A 20717-nucleotide genomic window follows, 5' to 3' on the forward strand; every position below is an offset into this window, starting at 1 on the left:
AATGTATATATGTTTGGATAAGTCTGATGCCAGTGAACATTTTGAGTGGTGGAAACTAAAAGAATATTCATAAATGACTTCGTTATCACACTTAGAATGAGTTTACATTTTTTGTACAAAATACCGTATGTGGGGTATTTTTTTTTCATGCCTCAAGGGCTAGGTGGCGCTGCATATATAACTGAATGTTGTCATAGAGATAACTTCAGGCCTTGACGATAAACATACATGTCAAGTTTGGGATTTTTTGGAGCATGTACCGGGGAGTTATCAAGCATATCCTTTTTCATTGCGAAACACAAAATTTGATGCCCCGCCCTCATCATATAGTATTTCGAAAAGTCAAAATTTTTCCCCCTGTCGTTGGCTCAGGTCTTGACATGGTCCAGGCCAAGTCTTAACTCAGTCGGATGAAACGTGTAGGAGAAGTGGGCAAAAGTCTGCCCCCTGTGAATGTGCAAAAATCGTAAAAAATGGGACATTCAAAAATTCATAGCTCACTTCCTGTTCATTTTAGCATATGGGTCCAAGAGACTTTTTTGTAGGTCTTGGGCTCCCTCATACACCTGAAAATATTCGTCGTTCTTGCTTAAACGTACAACCGGGGCTGCTTTGTTAAAAACTTCTAGGGGGCGCTATTGAGTCATTTTTGTAAAAAATAGCACAATCAACAATAAAATATGGCTCATTTTACCAGGCCAGATGTGTGTGCCAAGTTTCATGAGTTTCTGTGCATGTTTAGACCCTCAAAACTGGCGTTGTTTTCTTGGAGAACAGCGCTTAGCCACACCCACAGCAATTCGCGAAAACTCACAAACTTCGTGTTGTGACATCATGAAGGCCGAAACCCTCATCTGAGCAAATATGAGGTAGGTCCAGTTAACGTGTTTGGAGAAAAACGTAGAAGAAAATTCGTAAGAAAAAAAATTGCCACTAGGTGGCGCTATCAGTTAGATGAAATATAAGTCAGTAGATGTCTTTAGGGCTGGACTCTCATCAAATGTGTGAAATTTTGAGAAGATAGGATCATCTCGGTCAAGTTAATGCAGCTTTTATTTTCACGAAAAATCTTCAGACTTTGCGTCACCGTAGAGGCCACGCCCTTTGGCGAAAAGTTACAATATTCGGTGTGGGGCATGATCAACATCTTAAGGCTTTTCTGACCAATTTTCAAATGGATCCCTTCAACAAGCTCAGCACAGTAGCTAAAAACGTAAAGTATGACATTTATTGTAACCACTAGGTGGCGCTATATGTATAACTGAATTTTATCATATAGATGTTTTCAGGCCGTGACTATTACGTTGCCTGAGAAGTTTGAGATTTTTTGGAGCTTGAACATGGGAGTTATTAAGCATTTGCTCTTTCTGGACAAATGAAATTTTAAAGGCAATATTTGATGCCCCGCCCCCGTCATATAGTATTTCAAAAAGGCAAGATGTTTTGCCCAGTTGTTCTCGCAGGTCTTGAGATGATAAATGCCAAGTTTGAAGTCAATTGGATGAAAAATGTTTGCAAAGGGGGAAAAAGCATGACCACAGTGAATGTGCCAAAATAGGCCAAAATTGGACATAAAAAAATTCATAGCTCACTTCCTGTACATTTTAGCTACATGGTCCCAATAGACTTTTTTGTGCGTCTCGGGGTGCTACACGTGCCTGCCAATTTTTGTTGCTCTAGCTCAAACATGCCGGGCTTGGTTTTTATTTTTCTACGCTAGGGGGCGCTATCGAGTCGCATTGTTATAACGACTTCATAATATCAAATTTTTCGCCGGGCCTGAGGAGTGTGCAAAGTTCGGTGAGTTTTCGTGAATATTTAGGTACCCAAAATCGCGATTGTTTGCGGAGAATAAAGAAGAATAATAATAATAATAATAATAATAATAATAATAATAATAATTTTTACAAAAACAATAGGGACCTCGCAGCGGTCGCTGCTCGGGCCCTAATAATAATAATTTTTACAAAAACAATAGGTACCTCGCAGCGGTCGCTGCTCGGGCCCTAATAATAATTTTTACAAAAACAATAGGGACCTCGCAGCGGTCGCTGCTCGGGCCCTAATAATAATAATAATAATAATAATAATTCGAACGAAAAACAATAGGGACCTCGCAGCGGTCGCTGCTCGGGCCCTAACTAGAGCTGCGAGCAGCTATAAAGGGCCCTCGCAGCCCGGGCCACGTTGGGGTCCTTGCACTTTGGGGTACTTGCACGTTAGGGTACTGGCACGTTGGGGTACTGGCATATTGGAAGCAAAATTTCTTTGAAAATGGCATAATAAACGTTTACATGTAGAATATTTTTTTTGCCAGTGTGTGTCAAGCTCAACGGGTTTTGGTGATTGTTAAGACCTGCAAAAATCAGCGTCCTTATTTATTTTTAGGCAACGAGTTGCCCTGATTGGTATTTTTTGTAAAAGTGTATATATACATCATCGCTCGTTGTACTCATTGCACAATGTTACTTTTATTGTCCAAAGGGGCAATCAAAAATGAATAAAACAAAATGGAAACGTACATACGTTTGGATCGGTGTGAAGCCAGTTAACAATTTGAGTGGTGGAAACTAAAATAATATTCATAAATGACTTAGTTATCACACTTAGAATGAGTTTACATTTTTTGTACAAAATACCGTATGTGTTGTTTTTTTTTATATATATTATGCCTCAAGGGCTAGGTGGCGCTGTATTTATAACTGAATGTTGTCATAGAGATACCTTCAGGCCTTGATTATAAGCATACATGTCAAGTGTGGGATTTTTTTTGGAGCATGTACCGTGGAGTTATTATGCATATCCTTCATTCACGATATTGCTTTTAATGTCCACAGACGCTATCAAAAATAAATAAAAATATATATATGTTTGGATAAGTCTGATGCCAGTGAACATTTTGAGTGGTGGAAACTAAAAGAATATTCATAAATGACTTAGTTATCATACTTAGAATGAGTTTACATTTTTTGTACAAAATACCGTATGTGGGGTATATTTTTTTATGCCTCAAGGGCTAGGTGACGCTGCATATATAACTGAATGTTGTCATAGAGATAGCTTCAGGCCTTGACGATAAACATACATGTCAAGTTTGGGATTTTTTGGAGCATGTACCGGGGAGTTATTAAGCATATCCTTTTTCAGTGCGAAACACAAAATTTGATGCCCCGCCTTCATCATATAGTATTTCGAAAAGTCAAGATTTTTCCCCCTGTCGTTGGCTCAGGTCTTGACATGGTCCAGGTCAAGTCTTAACTCAGTCAGATGAAACGTGTAGGAGAAGTGGGCAAAAGTCTGCCCCCTGTGAATGTGCAAAAATCGTCAAAAATGGGACATTCAAAAATTCGTAGCTCACTTCCTGTTCATTTTAGCATATGGGTCCAAGAGACTTTTTTGTAGGTCTTGGGCTCCCTCATACACCTAAAAATATTCGGCGTTCTTGCTTAAACGTACAACCAGGGCTGCTTCGTTAAAAATTTCGAGGGGGCGCTATTGAGACATTTTTGTAAAAATAGCACAATCAACAATAAAATATTGCTTATTTTACCAGGCCAGATGTGTGTGCCAAGTTTCAGGAGTTTCTGTGCATGTTTAGACCCTCAAAACTGGCGTTGTTTTCTTGGCGAACAGCGCTTAGCCACGCCTACAGCAATTCGCGAAAACTCACAAACTTCGTGTTGTGACATCATGAAGGCCGAAACCCTCCTCTGAGCAAATATGAGGTAGGTCCAGTTAACGTGTTTGGAGAAAAACGTAGAAGAAAATTCGTAAGAAAAAAAATTGCCACTAGGTGGCGCTATCAGTTAGATGAAATGTAAGTCAGTAGATGTCTTTAGAACTGGACTCTCATCAAATGTGTGAAATTTTGAGAAGATAGGATCATCTCGGTCAAGTTAATGCAGCTTTTATTTTCACGAAAAATCTTCAGATTTTGCGTCACCGTAGCGGCCACGCCCTTTGGCGAAAAGTTACAATATTCGGTGTGGGGCATGATCAACATCTTAAGGCTTTTCTGACCAATTTTCAAATGGATCCCTTCAACAAGCTCAGCACAGTAGCTAAAAACGTAAAGTATGACATTTATTGTAACCACTAGGTGGCGCTATATGTATAACTGAATTTTATCATATAGATGTTTTCAGGCCGTGACTATTACGTTGCCTGAGAAGTTTGAGATTTTTTGGAGCTTGAACATGGGAGTTATTAAGCATTTGCTCTTTCTGGACAAATGAAATTTTAAAGGCAATATTTGATGCTCCGCCCCCATCGTATAGTATTTCGAAAAGGCAAGATGTTTTGCCCAGCTGTTCTCTTAGGTCTTGAGATGATAAATGCCAAGTTTGAAGTCAATTGGATGAAAAATGTTTGCAAAGGGGGAAAAAGCATGACCACAGTGAATGTGCCAAAATAGGCCAAAATTGGACATTAAAAAATTCATAGCTCACTTCCTGTACATTTTAGCTACATGGTCCCAATAGACTTTTTTGTGCGTCTCGGGGTGCTACACGTGCCTGCCAATTTTCGTTGCTCTAGCTCAAACGTGTCGGGCTTGGTTTTTATTTTTCTACGCTAGGGGGCGCTATAGAGTCGCGTTGTTATAACGACTTCATAATATCAAATTTTTCGCCGGACCTGAGGAGTGTGCAAAGTTCGGTGAGTTTTCGTGAATATTTAGGTACCCAAAATCGCGGTTGTTTGCGGAGAATAAAGAATAATAATAACTAGAGCTGCGAGCAGCTATAAAGGGCCCTCGCAGCCCGGGCCACGTTGGGGTCCTTGCACGTTGGGGTACTTGCACGTTAGGGTACTGGCACGTTGGGGTACTGGCATATTGGAAGCAAAATTTCTTTGAAAATGGCATAATAAACGTTTACATGTAGAATATTTTTTTTTCCAGTGTGTGTCAAGCTCAACGGGTTTTGGTGATTGTTAAGACCTGCAAAAATCAGCGTCCTTATTTATTTTTAGGCAACAAGTTGCCCTGATTGGTATTTTTTGTAAAAGTGTATATATACATCATCGCTCGTTGTACTCATTGCACAATGTTACTTTTATTGTCCAAAGGGGCAATCAAAAATGAATAAAACAAAATGGAAACGTACATACGTTTGGATCGGTGTGAAGCCAGTTAACAATTTGAGTGGTGGAAACTAAAAGAATATTCATAAATGACTTAGTTATCACACTTAGAATGAGTTTACATTTTTTGTACAAAATACCGTATGTGTTTTTTTTTTTTTTATATATTATGCCTCAAGGGCTAGGTGGCGCTGTATTTATAACTGAATGTTGTCATCGAGATACCTTCAGGCCTTGATTATAAGCATACATGTCAAGTGTGGGATTTTTTTTGGAGCATGTACCGTGGAGTTATTAAGCATATCCTTCATTCACGATATTGCTTTTAATGTCCACAGAGGCTATCAAAAATAAATAAAAATATATATATGTTTGGATAAGTCTGATGCCAGTGAACATTTTGAGTGGTGGAAACTAAAAGAATATTCATAAATGACTTAGTTATCACACTTAGAATGAGTTTACATTTTTTGTACAAAATACCGTATGTGGGGTATTTTTTTTTTTATGCCTCAAGGGCTAGGTGACGCTGCATATATAACTGAATGTTGTCATAGAGATAGCTTCAGGACTTGACGATAAACATACATGTCAAGTTTGGGATTTTTTGGAGCATGTACCGGGGAGTTATTAAGCATATCCTTTTTCAGTGCGAAACACAAAATTTGATGCCCCGCCTTCATCATATAGTATTTCGAAAAGTCAAGATTTTTCCCCCTGTCGTTGGCTCAGGTCTTGACATGGTCCAGGTCAAGTCTTAACTCAGTCAGATGAAACGTGGGGGAGAAGTGGGCAAAAGTCTGCCCCCTGTGAATGTGCAAAAATCGTCAAAAATTGGACATTCAAAAATTCGTAGCTCACTTCCTGTTCATTTTAGCATATGGGTCCAATAGACTTTTTTTGTAGGTCTTGGGCTCCCTCATACACCTAAAAATTTTCGTAGATCTTGCTTAAACGTACAACCGGGGCTGCTTCATTAAAAATTCCTAGGGGGCGCTATTGAGTCATTTTTGTAAAAATAGCACAATCAACAATAAAATATTGTTCATTTTACCAGGCCAGATGTGTGTGCCAAGTTTCATGAGTTTCTGTGCATGTTTAGACCCTCAAAACTGGCGTTGTTTTCTTGGCGAACAGTGCTTAGCCACGCCCACAGCAATTCGCGAAAACTCACGAACTTCGTGTTGTGACATCATGAAGGCCGAAACCCTCATCTGAGCAAATATGAGGTAGGTCCAGTTGACGTGTTTGGAGAAAAACGTAGAAGAAAATTCGTAAGAAAAAAAATTGCCACTAGGTGGCGCTATCAGTTAGATGAAATATAAGTCAGTAGATGTCTTTAGGGCTGGACTCTCATCAAATGTGTGAAATTTTGAGAAGATCGGATCATCTCGGTCAAGTTAATGCAGCTTTTATTTTCACGAAAAATCTTCAGACTTTGCGTCACCGTAGCGGCCACGCCCTTTGGCGAAAAGTTACAATATTCGGTGTGGGGCATGATCAACATCTTAAGGCTTTTCTGACCAATTTTCAAATGGATCCCTTCAACAAGCTCAGCACAGTAGCTAAAAACGTAAAGTATGACATTTATTGTAACCACTAGGTGGCGCTATATGTATAACTGAATTTTATCATATAGATGTTTTCAGGCCGTGACTATTACGTTGCCTGAGAAGTTTGAGATTTTTTGGAGCTTGAACATGGGAGTTATTAAGCATTTGCTCTTTCTGGACAAATGAAATTTTAAAGGCAATATTTGATGCCCCGCCCTCGTCATATAGTATTTCAAAAAGGCAAGATGTTTTGCCCAGTTGTTCTCTCAGGTCTTGAGATGATAAATGCCAAGTTTGAAGTCAATTGAATGAAAAATGTTTGCAAAGGGGGAAAAAGCATGACCACAGTGAATGTGCCAAAATAGGCCAAAATTGGACATAAAAAAATTCATAGCTCACTTCCTGTACATTTTAGCTACATGGTCCCAATAGACTTTTTTGTGCGTCTCGGGGTGCTACACGTGCCTGCCAATTTTCGTTGCTCTAGCTCAAACGTGCCGGGCTTGGTTTTTATTTTTCTACGCTAGGGGGCGCTATCGAGTCTCATTGTTATGACGACTTAATAATATCAAATTTTTCGCCGGGCCTGAGGAGTGTGCAAAGTTCGGTGAGTTTTCGTGAATGTTTAGGTACCCAAAATCGCGATCGTTTGCGGAGAATAAAGAATAATAATAATAATAATAATAATAATAATAATAATTTTTACAAAAACAATAGGGACCTCGCAGCGGTCGCTGCTCGGGCCCTAATAATAATAATTTTTACAAAAACAATAGGGACCTCGCAGCGGTCGCTGCTCGGGCCCTAAGAATAATAATAATAATAATAATAATAATAATTTTTACAAAAACAATAGGGACCTCGCAGCGGTCGCTGCTCGGGCCCTAACTAGAGCTGCGAGCAGCTATAAAGGGCCCTCGCAGCCCGGGCCACGTTGGGGTACTTGTACGTTGGGGAACTTGCACATTGGGGTACTGGCACATTGGAAGCAGAATTTCTTTGAAAATGGCATGATAAACATGTGGATTATTATTTTTTTTTGCCAGGTGTGATGAGTGTGTCAAGCTCAATGGGTTTTGGTGATTGTTAAGATCTGCAAAAATCAGCGTCTTTTTTTAATTTTTAGGCAATGAGTTGCCCTGATTGGTATTTTTCGTAAAAGTATATATACACACATCATCGCTCGTACTCAATGTTGCTTTTATTGTCCATAGAGGCGATCAAAAAAATAAATAAAACTAAATAAAAAATACGTATGTTTGGATCGGTCTGATGCCAGTGAACATATTGAGTGGTGGAAAGTAAAAGAATATTCATAAATGACTTAGTTATCACACTTACAATGAGTCTACAATTTTTGCAAAAATACCGTAAGTGAGGCATTTTTTTTTTAAGACTCAAGGACTAGGTGGCGCTGTATTTATAACTGAATTTTGTCATAGAGATACCTTCAGGCCTTGACTATAAATATACATTTCAAGTATGGGATTTTTTGGAGCATGTACCGGGGAGTTATTAAGCATAGCCTTCATTCACGATATTGCTTTTAATGTCCATAGAGGCTATCAAAAATACATAAAACTAAATAACAAAAATATGTATGTTTGGTTAGGTCTGATGCCAGTGAATATTTTGAGTGGTGGAAAGTAAAAGAATATTCCTAAATGACTGAGTTATCACACTTAGAATGAGTTTACATTTTTTGTACAAAATACCGTAAGTGGGGTATTTTTTTTTCATGCCTCAAGGGCTAGGTGGCGCTGCATATATAACTGAATGTTGTCATAGAGATACCTTCAGGCCTTGACGATAAACATACATGTCAAGTTTGGGATTTTTTGGAGAATGTATCGGGAAGTTATTAAGCATATCCTTTTTCAGTGCGAAACACAAATTTTGATGCCCCGCCCTCATCATATAGTATTTCCAAAAGTCAAGATTTTTCCGTCTGTTGTTGGCTCAGGTCTTGACATGGTCCAGGTCAAGTCTTAACTCAGTCGGATGAAACGTGTAGGAGAAGTGGGCAAAAGTATGCCCCCTGAAAATGTGCAAAAATCGTCAAAAATGGGACATTCAAAAATTCGTAGCTCACTTCCTGTTCATTTTAGCACATGGGTCCAAGAGACTTTTTTGTAGGTCTTTGGCTCCCTCATACACCTAAAAATTTTCGTAGATCTTGCTTAAACGTACAATCGGGGCTGCTTCGTTAAAAATTTCTAGGGTGCGCTATTGAGTCATTTTTGTAAAAATAGGACAATACATGATAAAATATTGCTCATTTTGCCAGGCCAGATGTGTGTGCCAAGTTTCATGAATTTCTGCGCATGTTTAGACCATCAAAACTAGCGTTGTTTTCTTGGCGAACAGTGCTTAGCCACGCCCACAGCGATTCGCAAAAACTCACAAACTTCGTGTTGTGACATCATGAAGGCCGAAACCCCCATCTGAGCAAATATGAGGTTGGTCCAGTTAACGTGTTTGGAGAAAAATGTACAAGAAAATTCGTTAAAAAAAAAATTGCCACTAGGTGGCGCTATCAGTAAGATGAAATATAAGTTCGTAGATGTCTTTAGGGCTGGACTCTCATCAAATGTGTGAAATTTTGAGAAGATAGGATCATCTCGGTCAAGTTCATGCAGCTTTTATTGTCACGAAAAATCTTCAGAATTTGCGTCACCGTAGCGGCCACTCCCTTTGGCGAAAAGTTACAATATTCGGTGTGGGGCATCATCAACATCTAAAGGCTTTTCTGACCAATTTTCAACTGGATCCCTTCAACGAGCTCAGCACAGTAGCTAAAAACGTAAAGTATGACATTTATTGTAACCACTAGGTGGCGCTATATGTATAACTGAATTTTGTCATATAGATGTTTTCAGGCCGTGACTATTACGTTGCCTGAGAAGTTTGAGATTTTTTGGAGCTTGTACATGGGAGTTATTCAGCATTTGCTCTTTCTGGACAAATGAAATTTTAAAGGCAATATTTGATGCCCCGCCCCCGTCATATAGTATTTCGAAAAGGCAAGATTTTTTGCCTAGTTGTTCTCTTAGGTCTTGAGATGATAAATGCCAAGTTTAAAGTCAATGGGATGAAAAATGTTTGCATAGGGGGAAAAAGTATGACCACAGTGAATGTGCCAAAATAGGCCAAAATTGGACATAAAAAAATTCATAGCTCACTTCCTGTACATTTTAGCTACATGGTCCCAATAGACTTTTTTGTGCGTCTCGGGGTGCTACACGTGCCTGCCAATTTTTGTTGCTCTCGCTCAAACGTGCCGGGCTTGGTTTTTATTTTTCTACGCTAGGGGGCGCTATCGAGTCGCATTGTTATGACGACTTAATAATATCAAATTTTTCGCCGGGCCTGAGTAGTGTGCAAAGTTCGGTGAGTTTTCGTGAATGTTTAGGTACCCAAAATCGCGATCCTTTGCGGAGAATAAAGAAGAAGAAGAAGAAGAAGAAGAAGAAGAAGAAGAAGAATTTTTACAAAAACAATAGGGACCTCGCAGCGGTCGCTGCTCGGGCCCTAATAATAATAATAATAATAATAATAATTTTTACAAAAACAATAGGGACCTCGCAGCGGTCGCTGCTCGGGCCCTAACTAGAGGGCGCTATTGAGCCATTTATTACAAATTGCACAACAAATCTCTAAATAAAATATTCATGTTCCAGACAGGTCTGGTGTGTGTGCAAAGTTTTGTGAGTTTTCACCCATATTTAGACTCTCAAAAAAGCATTTTTCTTCACAAACAATGCATGGCTACAGCAAAGGCGTGTGACAAAATAAAAAAATTCAATAACTTTTCATCTTAAATATCTTAAGATGAAACACGCCAACGAATGAAGACGATCTGATAAGTTCTGTTGAAAATATGACCCCTATAAAAGGCCCCAAAAAATGGCAACAAATACCAAAGTAAATCAAAATGGCAGACTTCCTTTTTGATTCAGCATATGGCTTTAGAAACCTTTTTGTAAGTCTGAGGCTGATAGGTATCCCAATTTTTACAAATCTAGCTGAATCATAAAACACAAAACATTTGCAAAAGCTTCATAAAAATGTCTAGAGGGCGCTATTGAACCATTTATTGCAAATTGAATAAGAAATCTCTAAAATATTCATGCTGATGACAAGCCTGATGTGTGTGTAAAGTTTCATGAGTTTTTGCACATGTTCAGACGGAAAAAAAAAAGCAGCATTTTACTTGGCAAACAATGCATCGCCATGACAACGCCGTGCGACAAAATAAATAACTTTCGATAACTTTGCATCTTAAACATCTTAAGATGAAGCACACCAAGTTTAAAGACTGTCGGATAAATTTTGTAGGAGGAGTTCGTTAAAATATGACCCCTAAAAAAGGCCACAAAAATGGCTACAAATCCCAACGTAAATCAAAATGGTGGACTTCCTGATTGGTTTAGCATATGGCTCCAAGAGACTTTTTTTGTACATCCTGAGCTCTTATGTTTGCCTGCAAATTATCATAGCTTTAGGTGAAACGTACAACCGGGAATGCTTTGTCTGTTTAATCAAAACGCAAAATATGGTGTGCAATTCCAATGCATTGCTATGGCAACAGCGTGTGACAAAATAAAAAACTTTCGATTACTTTGCATCTTAAACATCTTAAGATGAAACAAACCAAGTTTGAAGACAGTCGGATAAATTTTGTAGGAGGGGTTCGTTAAAATATGACCCCTGAAAAAGGCCACAAAAAATGGCAACAAATCCCATCATAAATCAAAATGGCGGACTTCCTGTTTGGTTTAGCACATGGTTCCAAGAGACTTTTTTGTACATCGTGGGCTCTTATGTATGCCTCTAAATTATCATAGCGCTAGGTGAAACGTACAACCGGGAATGCTTTGTTAAAGAGGAGTTTTTTAGCTCAAAATGTGATGCCCAGCCCCTACGGGACTTCCTGTTGGGTTTAGCACATGGCACCAAGAGACTTTTTTTGTACATCGTGGGCTGTTACATTTGTCTCCAAATTTTCGTCGCTCTAGCTGCTTCGTACAACTGGGAATGCTTCATTAAGAAGGAATTTTTTCCTTTGCAAACTGTGCATGCCACGGCAACAGCGTGCGACGAAATAAAAAGCTTTCAATAACTTTTCATCTTCAACATCTTAAGATGAATCACACCAAGTTTGGAGATGATCAGATAAACTCTGTAGGAGGAGTTCGTTAAAATAAGACCCCTATGAAATGGCCCAAAAAATGGCAACACGTTCCAAAGTAAATCAAAATGGCGGACTTCCTGTTCGGTTTAGCATTTGGTTCAAAAAGAGTTTTTTGTACCTTGAGGGCTGTTACATATGTCTTCAAATTTTGGTAACCCTAGATGAAATGTACAGCCGGGAATGCTTCATTAAGTTAGAATTTTGAAACACAAAATTTGATGCCTCGCCTCTGGCGGACTTCCTGTTAGGTTTAGCATATGGCACCAACAGGCTTTTTTGTAGATCATAGTCTGTTACATATGTGTACCAATTTTCATAGCTCTAGGTTAAACGTACCACCGGCAATGCTTCGTTAAGTAAGAATTTTGAAACTGTAAATTTGATGCCCCGCCACCGTCATATAGTATGTCAAAAACTTTTGATTTTTTACCATGATGTTGTCCCAGGTGTTGAGATGGTACAGCCCAAGTTTGAAGTCAATCGGGTTAACCGTGTAGGAGAAGTGGGATAAAGTATGACCCCTGTAAATGTGCAAAAATTGGCAAAAATTGGACATTTAAATACTCATACCTCACTTTCTGTCTATTTTAGGGTACACACTTCAAAGAGGTTTTTGTTCATTGGGATGTGCTACAGGTGCCACACAATTTTCATATCCGTCGGACAATCGTAGCGGGACAGGGATCCGTTTAACCTATGTAGGTGGCGCTACAGAGCCATTTTTCTGTTATCATGTATGGCGACTTTAAAATATCAAATTTTTCGCCAGGCCCGATCTGCGTGTAAAGTTTGGTGAGTTTTCGTTCATGTTTAGTGCCTCAAAAATGTGGTTGTTTGCGGAAAAGAATAATAACAAAGAAAAAGAAGAAGAATAATAATAACTAGAGCTGCGAGCAGCTATAAAGGGCCCTCGCAACCTGGGCCACGTTGGGGTACTTGCACGTCGGGGTACTGGCATGTTGGGGTACTGTTTCATAGGAAACCGTCTAAATTGTAAATGTTTTTGCCATGCTTTGTGCTTGCAAAGTTTCATGGAAAGGCCAAAAATGATGCACAATTAACAAAATAAAATCAAAATGGTTTGGCACATGGCTATAGAATAATTTTTGTAGGTATTAGACTGATAGTTATCCCAATTTTTACAAATCTAGCTGAATCATACAATCGCAAAAGCTTCATAAAAAATGTCTAGAGAGCACTATTGATCCATTTATTGCAAATTGCACAAGAAATCTCTAAAATATTAATGTTCATGACAAGTCTGATGTGTGTGCAAAGTTTCATGAGATTTCGCACATCTTTAAACCAACACACACAAAAAAGCAACATTTTACTTGGCAAACAATGCATCGCTATGCCAACGGCGTGCGACAAAATAAAAAACTTTCGATAAGTGTGCATCTTAAACATCTTAAGATGAAACACACCAAGTTGGAAGACAGTCGGATAAATTTCGTAGGAGTTCGTTAAAATGTGACCCCTAAAAAAGGCGTAAATCAAAATGCCGGACTTCCTGTTTGGTTTAGCATATGGTTCTAAGAGACTTTTTTTGTACATTGTGGGCTCTTATGTATGCCTCCAAATATTCACACATCTAGCTGAATCATATAATCGGAAATACTTCATCAAAAATGTCTAGAGGGCGCTATTGAGCCATTTATTACAAATTGCACAACAAATCTCTAAAATATTCATGTTCTTGAGAGGTCTGATCTGTGTGCAAAGTTTTGAGTTTTCGCTCATGTTTAGACTTTCAAAAAAAAAAAGCATTTTTCTTTGCAAACAATGCATCGCTAGAGCAAAGGCGTGACAAAAAATTTCAATAACTTTTCATCTTAAATATCTTCAGATGAAACACGCCAAAGAATGAAGACAATCTGATAGGTTTTGTAGAAAATATGAGGCCTATAAAAGGCCCCAAAAAATGGCTACAAATAGCAAAGTAAATCAAAATGGCAGACTTCCTGTTTGGTTTAGCATATGGCTTTAGAAACTTTTTTGTCAGTCTTAGGCTGATAGGTATCCCAATTTTTACAAATCTAGCTGAATCATACATTTCCAAAAGCTTCATAAAAATGTCTATAGGGCGCTATTGAGCCATTTATTGCAAATTGCACAAGAAATCTCTAAAATATTCATGTTTATGACAAGTCTGATGTGTGTGTAAAGTTTCATGAGTTTTCGCTCGTTTAGACAAAAAAAAAAAAAAGCAGCATTTTACTTGGCAAATAATGCATCGCTATGGCAACGGCTTGCGACAAAATAAAAAAAACTTTCGATAACTTTGCATCTTAAACATCTTAAGATGAAACACACCAAGTTGGAAGACAGTCGGATAAATTTCGTAGGAGTTCGTTAAAATGTGACCCCTAAAAAAGGCTTAAATCAAAATGCCGGACTTCCTGTTTGGTTTAGCATATGGGTCTAAGAGACTTTTTTGTACATCGTGGGCTCTTATGTATGCCTCCAAATTATCATAGCGCTAGGTGAAACGTACAACCGGGAATGCTTCATTAAGAAGGATTTTTTTCCTTTGCAAAATGTGCATGCCACGACAACAGCGTGTGACGAAATAAAAAACTTTCAATAACTTTTCATTTTCAACATCTTAAGATGAATCACACCAAGTTTGAAGATGATCGGATAAACTCTGTAGGAGGAGTTTGTTAAAATATGACCCCTATGAAATGGCCAAAAAAAATGGCAACACATTCCAAAGTAAATCAAAATGGCGGACGTCCTGTTAGGTTTAGCATATGGTTCAAAAAGAGTTTTTTGTACCTCGAGGGCTGTTATATACCTCTACAAATGTTGGTAACTCTATGTGAAACGTACAGCCGGGTATGCTTTGTTAAAGAGGAGTTTTTTAGCTCAAAATGTGATGCCCGGCCCCTGGGGGACTTCCTGTTGGGTTTAGCACAGGGCACCAAGAGACTTTTTTGTACATCTTGGGCTGTTACATATGTCTACAAATTTTCGTAGCTCTAGCTGCTTCGTACAAATGGGAATGCTTCTTTAAGGATATATTTTTTCCTTTAAAAACAGTGCATGCCATGACAACAGCGTGCGACGAAATACAAAGCTTTCAATAACTTTTCATCTTCAACATCTTAAGATGAATCACACCAAGTTTGAAGATGATCGGATAAACACTGTAGGAGGAGTTCGTTAAAATAAGACCCCAATGAAATGGCCAAAAAAATGGCAACACGTTCCAAAATAAATCAAAATGGTGGACTTCCTGTTAGGTTTAGCATATGGTTCAAAAAGAGTTTTTTGTAGGTCATAGCCTGTTACATATGTGTACCAATTTTCGTAGCTCTAGATTAAACGTACAACCGGCAATGCTTCGTGAAGTAAGAATTTTTAAACTCTAAATTTGATGCGCCGCCGCCGTCATATAGTATATCAAAAACTTTTCATTTTTCACAATGATGTTGTCCCAGGTGTTGAGATGGTACATCCCAAGTTTGAAGTCAATCGGGTTAACCGTGTAGGAGAAGCGGGCAAAAGTATGACCCCTGTAAATGTGCAAAAATTGGCAAAAATTGGACATTTAAATACTCATACCTCACTTTCTGTCTATTTTAGGGTACACACTTCAAAGAGGTTTTTGTTCATTGGGATGTGCTACAGGTGCCACACAATTTTCATAGCCGTCGGACAATCGTAGCGGGACAGGGATCCGTTTAACCTATGTAGGGGGCGCTAAGGAGCCATTTTTCTGTTATCATGTATGGCGACTTTAAAATATCAAATTTTTCGCCAGGCCTGATGTGCGTGTAAAGTTTGGTGAGTTTTCGGTCACGTTTAGTGTCTCAAAAATGCGATTGTTTGCGGAGAAGAATAATAAGAATAAGAATAATAATAACTAGAGCTGCGAGCAGCTATAAAGGGCCCTCGCAACCCGGGCCACGTTGGGGTATTTGCACGTCGGGGTACTGGCATGTTGGGGTACTGTCAAATAGGAAACCATCTAAATTGTAAACGTTTTTGCCATGCTTTGTGTTTTTAAAGTTTCATGGAAAGGCCAAAAACGATGCACAATTAACAAAATAAAATCAAAATGGATTGGCACATGGCTATATAGAATACTTTTTGAATATATTCGGCATGCCTGCCAATATTCACACATCTAGCTGAATCATATAATCGGAAAGACTTCATAAAAATGTCTAGAGGGCGCTATTGAGCCATTTATTACAAATAGCACAACAAATCTCTAAATAAAATATTCATGTTCTCGACAGGTCTGGTGCGTGTGCAAAGTTTTGTGAGTTTTCACCCATATTTAGACTCTCAAAAAAGCATTTTTCTTCACAAACAATGCATGGCTACAGCAAAGGCGTGTGACAAAATAAAAAAATTCAATAACTTTTCATCTTAAATATCTTAAGATGAAACACGCCAAAGAATGAAGACGATCTGATAAGTTCTGTTGAAAATATGACCCCTATAAAAGGCCCCAAAAAATGGCTACAAATACCAAAGTAAATCAAAATGGCAGACTTCCTTTTTGATTCAGCATATGGCTTTAGAAACCTTTTTGTAAGTCTTAGGCTGATAGGTATCCCAATTTTTACAAATCTAGCTGAATCATAAAACACAAAACATTTGCAAAAGCTTCATAAAAATGTCTAGAGGGCGCTATTGAACCATTTATTGCAAATTGAATAAGAAATCTCTAAAATATTCATGCTGATGACAAGCCTGATGTGTGTGTAAAGTTTCATGAGTTTTTGCACATGTTTAGACCAAAAAAAAAAAGTAACATTTTACTTGGCAAACAATGCATCGCCATGACAACGGCGTGCGACAAAATAAATAACTTTCGATAACTTTGCATCTTAAACATCTTAAGATGAAGCACACCAAGTTTAAAGACAGTCGGATAAATTTTGTAGGAGGAGTTCGTTAAAATATGACCCCTAAAAAAGGCCACAAAAAATGGCTACAAATCCCAACGTAAATCAAAATGGTGGACTTCCTGATTGGTTTAGCATATTGCTCCAAGAGACTTTTTTTGTACATCCTGAGCTCTTATGTTTGCCTGCAAATTATCATAGCTTTAGGTGTTTAATCAAAACGCAAAATATGGTGTGCAATTCCCATGCATTGCTATGGCAACAGCGTGTGACAAAATAAAAAACTTTCGATTACTTTGCATCTTAAACATCTTAAGATGAAACATACCAAGTTTGAAGACAGTCGGATAAATTTAGTAGGAGGGGTTCGTTAAAATATGACCCCTGAAAAAGGCCACAAAAAATGGCAACAAATCCCATCATAAATCAAAATGGCGGACTTCCTGTTTGGTTTAGCCCATGGTTCCAAGAGACTTTTTTGTACATCGTGGGCTCTTATGTATGCCTGCAAATTATCATAGCGCTAGGTGAAACGTACAACCGGGAATGCTTAGTTAAAGAGGAGTTTTTTAGCTCAAAATGTGATGCCCGGCCCCTGGGGGACTTCCTGTTGCGTTTAGCACATGGCACCAAGAGACATTTTTGTAGATCCTGGGCTGTTACATATGTCTACAATTTTTCGTCACTCTAGCTGCTTCGTACAACTGGGAATGCTTCATTAAGAAGGATTTCTTTCCTTTGCAAAAAGTGCATGCCACGATAACAGCATGTGACGAAATAAAAAACTTTCAATAACTTTTCATTTTCAACATCTTAAGATGAATCACACCAAGTTTGAAGATGATCGGATAAACTCTGTAGGAGGAGTTTGTTAAAATATGACCCCTATGAAATGGCCAAAAAAAATGGCAACACATTCCAAAGTAAATCAAAATGGCGGACGTCCTGTTAGGTTTAGCATATGGTTCAAAAAGAGTTTTTTGTAAATCGAGGGCTGTTATATACCTCTACAAATTTTGGTAACTCTAGGTGAAACGTACAGCCGGGTATGCTTTGTTAAAGAGGAGTTTTTTTTAGCTCAAAATGTGATGCCCGGCCCCTGGGGGACTTCCTGTTGGGTTTAGCACAGGGCACCAGGAGACTTTTTTGTACATCTTGGGCTGTTACATATGTCTACAAATTTCCGTAGCTCTAGCTGCTTCGTACAACTGGCAATGCTTCTTTAAGGATATTTTTTTTCCTTTGCAAACAGTGCATGCCATGACAACAGCGTGCGACGAAATACAAAGCTTTCAATAACTTTTCATCTTCAACATCTTAAGATGAATCACACCAAGTTTGAAGATGATCGGATAAACACTGTAGGAGGAGTTCGTTAAAATAAGACTCCAATGAAATGGCCAAAAAAATGGCAACACGTTCCAAAATAAATCAAAATGGTGGACTTCCTGTTAGGTTTAGCATATGGTTCAAAAAGAGTTTTTTGTAGGTCATAGCCTGTTACATATGTGTACCAATTTTCGTAGCTCTAGATTAAACGTACAACCGGCAATGCCTCGTGAAGTAAGAATTTTTAAACTCTAAATTTGATGCGCCGCCGCCGTCATATAGTATATCAAAAACTTTAGATTTTTCACAATGATGTTGTCCCAGGTGTTGAGATGGTACATCCCAAGTTTGAAGTCAATCGGGTTAACCGTGTAGGAGAAGCGGGCAAAAGTATGACCCCTGTAAATGTGCAAAAATTGGCAAAAATTGGACATTTAAATACTCATACCTCACTTTCTGTCTATTTTAGGGTACACACTTCAAAGAGGTTTTTGTTCATTGGGATGTGCTACAGGTGCCACACAATTTTCATAGCCGTCGGACAATCGTAGCGGGACAGGGATCCGTTTAACCTATGTAGGGGGCGCTAAGGAGCCATTTTTCTGTTATCATGTATGGCGACTTTAAAATATCAAATTTTTCGCCAGGCCTGATGTGCGTGTAAAGTTTGGTGAGTTTTCGGTCACGTTTAGTGTCTCAAAAATGCGATTGTTTGCGGAGAAGAATAATAATAAGAATAATAATAATAAGAAGAATTCCTACAAAAACAATAGGGCCTCGCAGCGGCACCGCCGCCGCCGCTGCTCGGGCCCTAATAAGAAGAATTCCTACAAAAACAATAGGGCCTCGCAGCGGCACCGCCGCCGCCGCTGCTCGGGCCCTAATAATAATAATAAGAAGAATTCCTACAAAAACAATAGGGCCTCGCAGCGGCACCGCCGCCGCCGCTGCTCGGGCCCTAATAATAATAATAAGAATTCCTACAAAAACAATAGGGCCTCGCAGCGGCACCGCCGCCGCCGCTGCTCGGGCCCTAATAATAAGAATTCCTTCAGGAACAATAGGGACCTCGCAGCGGTCGCTGCTCGGGCCCTAATAATAATAAGAAGAATTCCTACAAAAACAATAGGGCCTCGCAGCGGCACCGCCGCCGCCGCTGCTCGGGCCCTAATAAGAATTCCTTCAGGAACAATAGGGACCTCGCAGCGGTCGCTGCTCGGGCCCTAAAAATAAAAATCTGTAAAATATTCATGCTTATGACAAGCCTGATGTGTGTGTAAAGTTTCATGAGTTTTTGCACATGTTTAGACCAAAAAAATAAAAGCAGCATTTTACTTGGCAAACAATGCATCGCCATGAAACGGCGTGCGACAAAATAAATAACTTTCGATAACTTTGTATCTTAAACATCTTAAGATGAAGCACACCAAGTTTGAAGACAGTTGGATAAATTTTGAAGGAGGAGTTCGTTAAAATATGACCCCTAAAAAAGGCCACAAAAAATGGCTGCAAATCCCAATGTAAATCAAAATGGTGGACTTCCTGTTTGGTTTAGCACAGGGATGGGCAATCTCGGTCCTCGAGGGCCGGTGTCCCTGCAGGTTTCTGAGGTTTCCGTTTTCCAACACAAGCTGATTCCAATCAACGAGATCGTTATCCCTCTTATGCAGAGCTTGCTGATGAGCTGATCATATATCAGCTGTGTTGGAAAACGGAAGCCTCAAAAACCTGCAGGGACACCGGCCCTCGAGGACCGAGATTGCCCATCCCTGGTTTAGCAGATGGTTCCAAGAGACTTTTTTGTACATCGTGGGCTCTTATGTATGCCTCTAAATTATCATAGCGCTAGGTGAAACGTACAACCGGGAATGCTTCGTTAAAGAGGAGTTTTTTACCTCAAAATGTGATGACCGGCCCCTACGGGACTTCCTGTTGGGTTTAGCACATGGCACCAAGAGACTTTTTTGTACATCGTGGGCTGTTACATTTGTCTCCTAATTTTCGTAGCTCTAGCTGCTTCGTACAACTGGGAATGCTTCATTAAGAGGGAATTTTTTCCTTAGCAAAAAGTGCATGCCACGGCAACAGCGTGCCACGAAATAAAAAGCTTTCAATAACGTTTCATCTTCAATATTTTAAGATGAATGACACCAAGTTTGGAGATGATCGGATAAACTCTGTAGGAGGAGTTCGTTAAAATAAGACCCCTATGAAATGGCCCAAAAAATGGCAACACGTTCCAAAGTAAATCAAAATGGCGGACTTCCTGTTCGGTTTAGCATATGGTTCAAAAAGAGTTTTTTGTACCTTGAGGGCTGTTACATATGTCTTCAAATTTTGGTAACTCTAGGTGAAATGTACAGCCGGGAATGCTTCATTAAATAAGAATTTTGAAACACAAAATTTGATGCCTCGCCTCTGGCGGACTTCCTGTTAGGTTTAGCATATGGCACCAACAGGCTTTTTTGTAGATCATAGTCTGTTACATATGTGTACCAATTTTCGTGGCTCTCAATGAAACGTACCACCGGCAATGCTTTGTTAAGTAAGAATTTTGAAACTGTAAATTTGATGCCCCGCCACCGTCATATAGTATGTCAAAAACTTTACATTTTTTACCATGATGTTGTCCCAGGTGTTGAGATGGTACAGCCCAAGTTTGAAGTCAATCGGGTTAACCGTGTAGGAGAAGCG

The 20717-nt window shown here is 39.1% G+C and overlaps 1 protein-coding gene across 1 annotated transcript in view; it reads left to right on the forward strand.

Moving 5' to 3' along the window:
* Positions 1 to 20717, forward strand: part of lyrm2 (LYR motif containing 2) — a 360856-nt gene that overhangs the window by 219548 nt on the left and 120591 nt on the right. The window lies entirely within an intron of this gene.

Source organism: Festucalex cinctus, chromosome 21, assembly GCF_051991245.1.
Source record: "Festucalex cinctus isolate MCC-2025b chromosome 21, RoL_Fcin_1.0, whole genome shotgun sequence".
Lineage (NCBI taxonomy): Eukaryota > Metazoa > Chordata > Actinopteri > Syngnathiformes > Syngnathidae > Festucalex > Festucalex cinctus.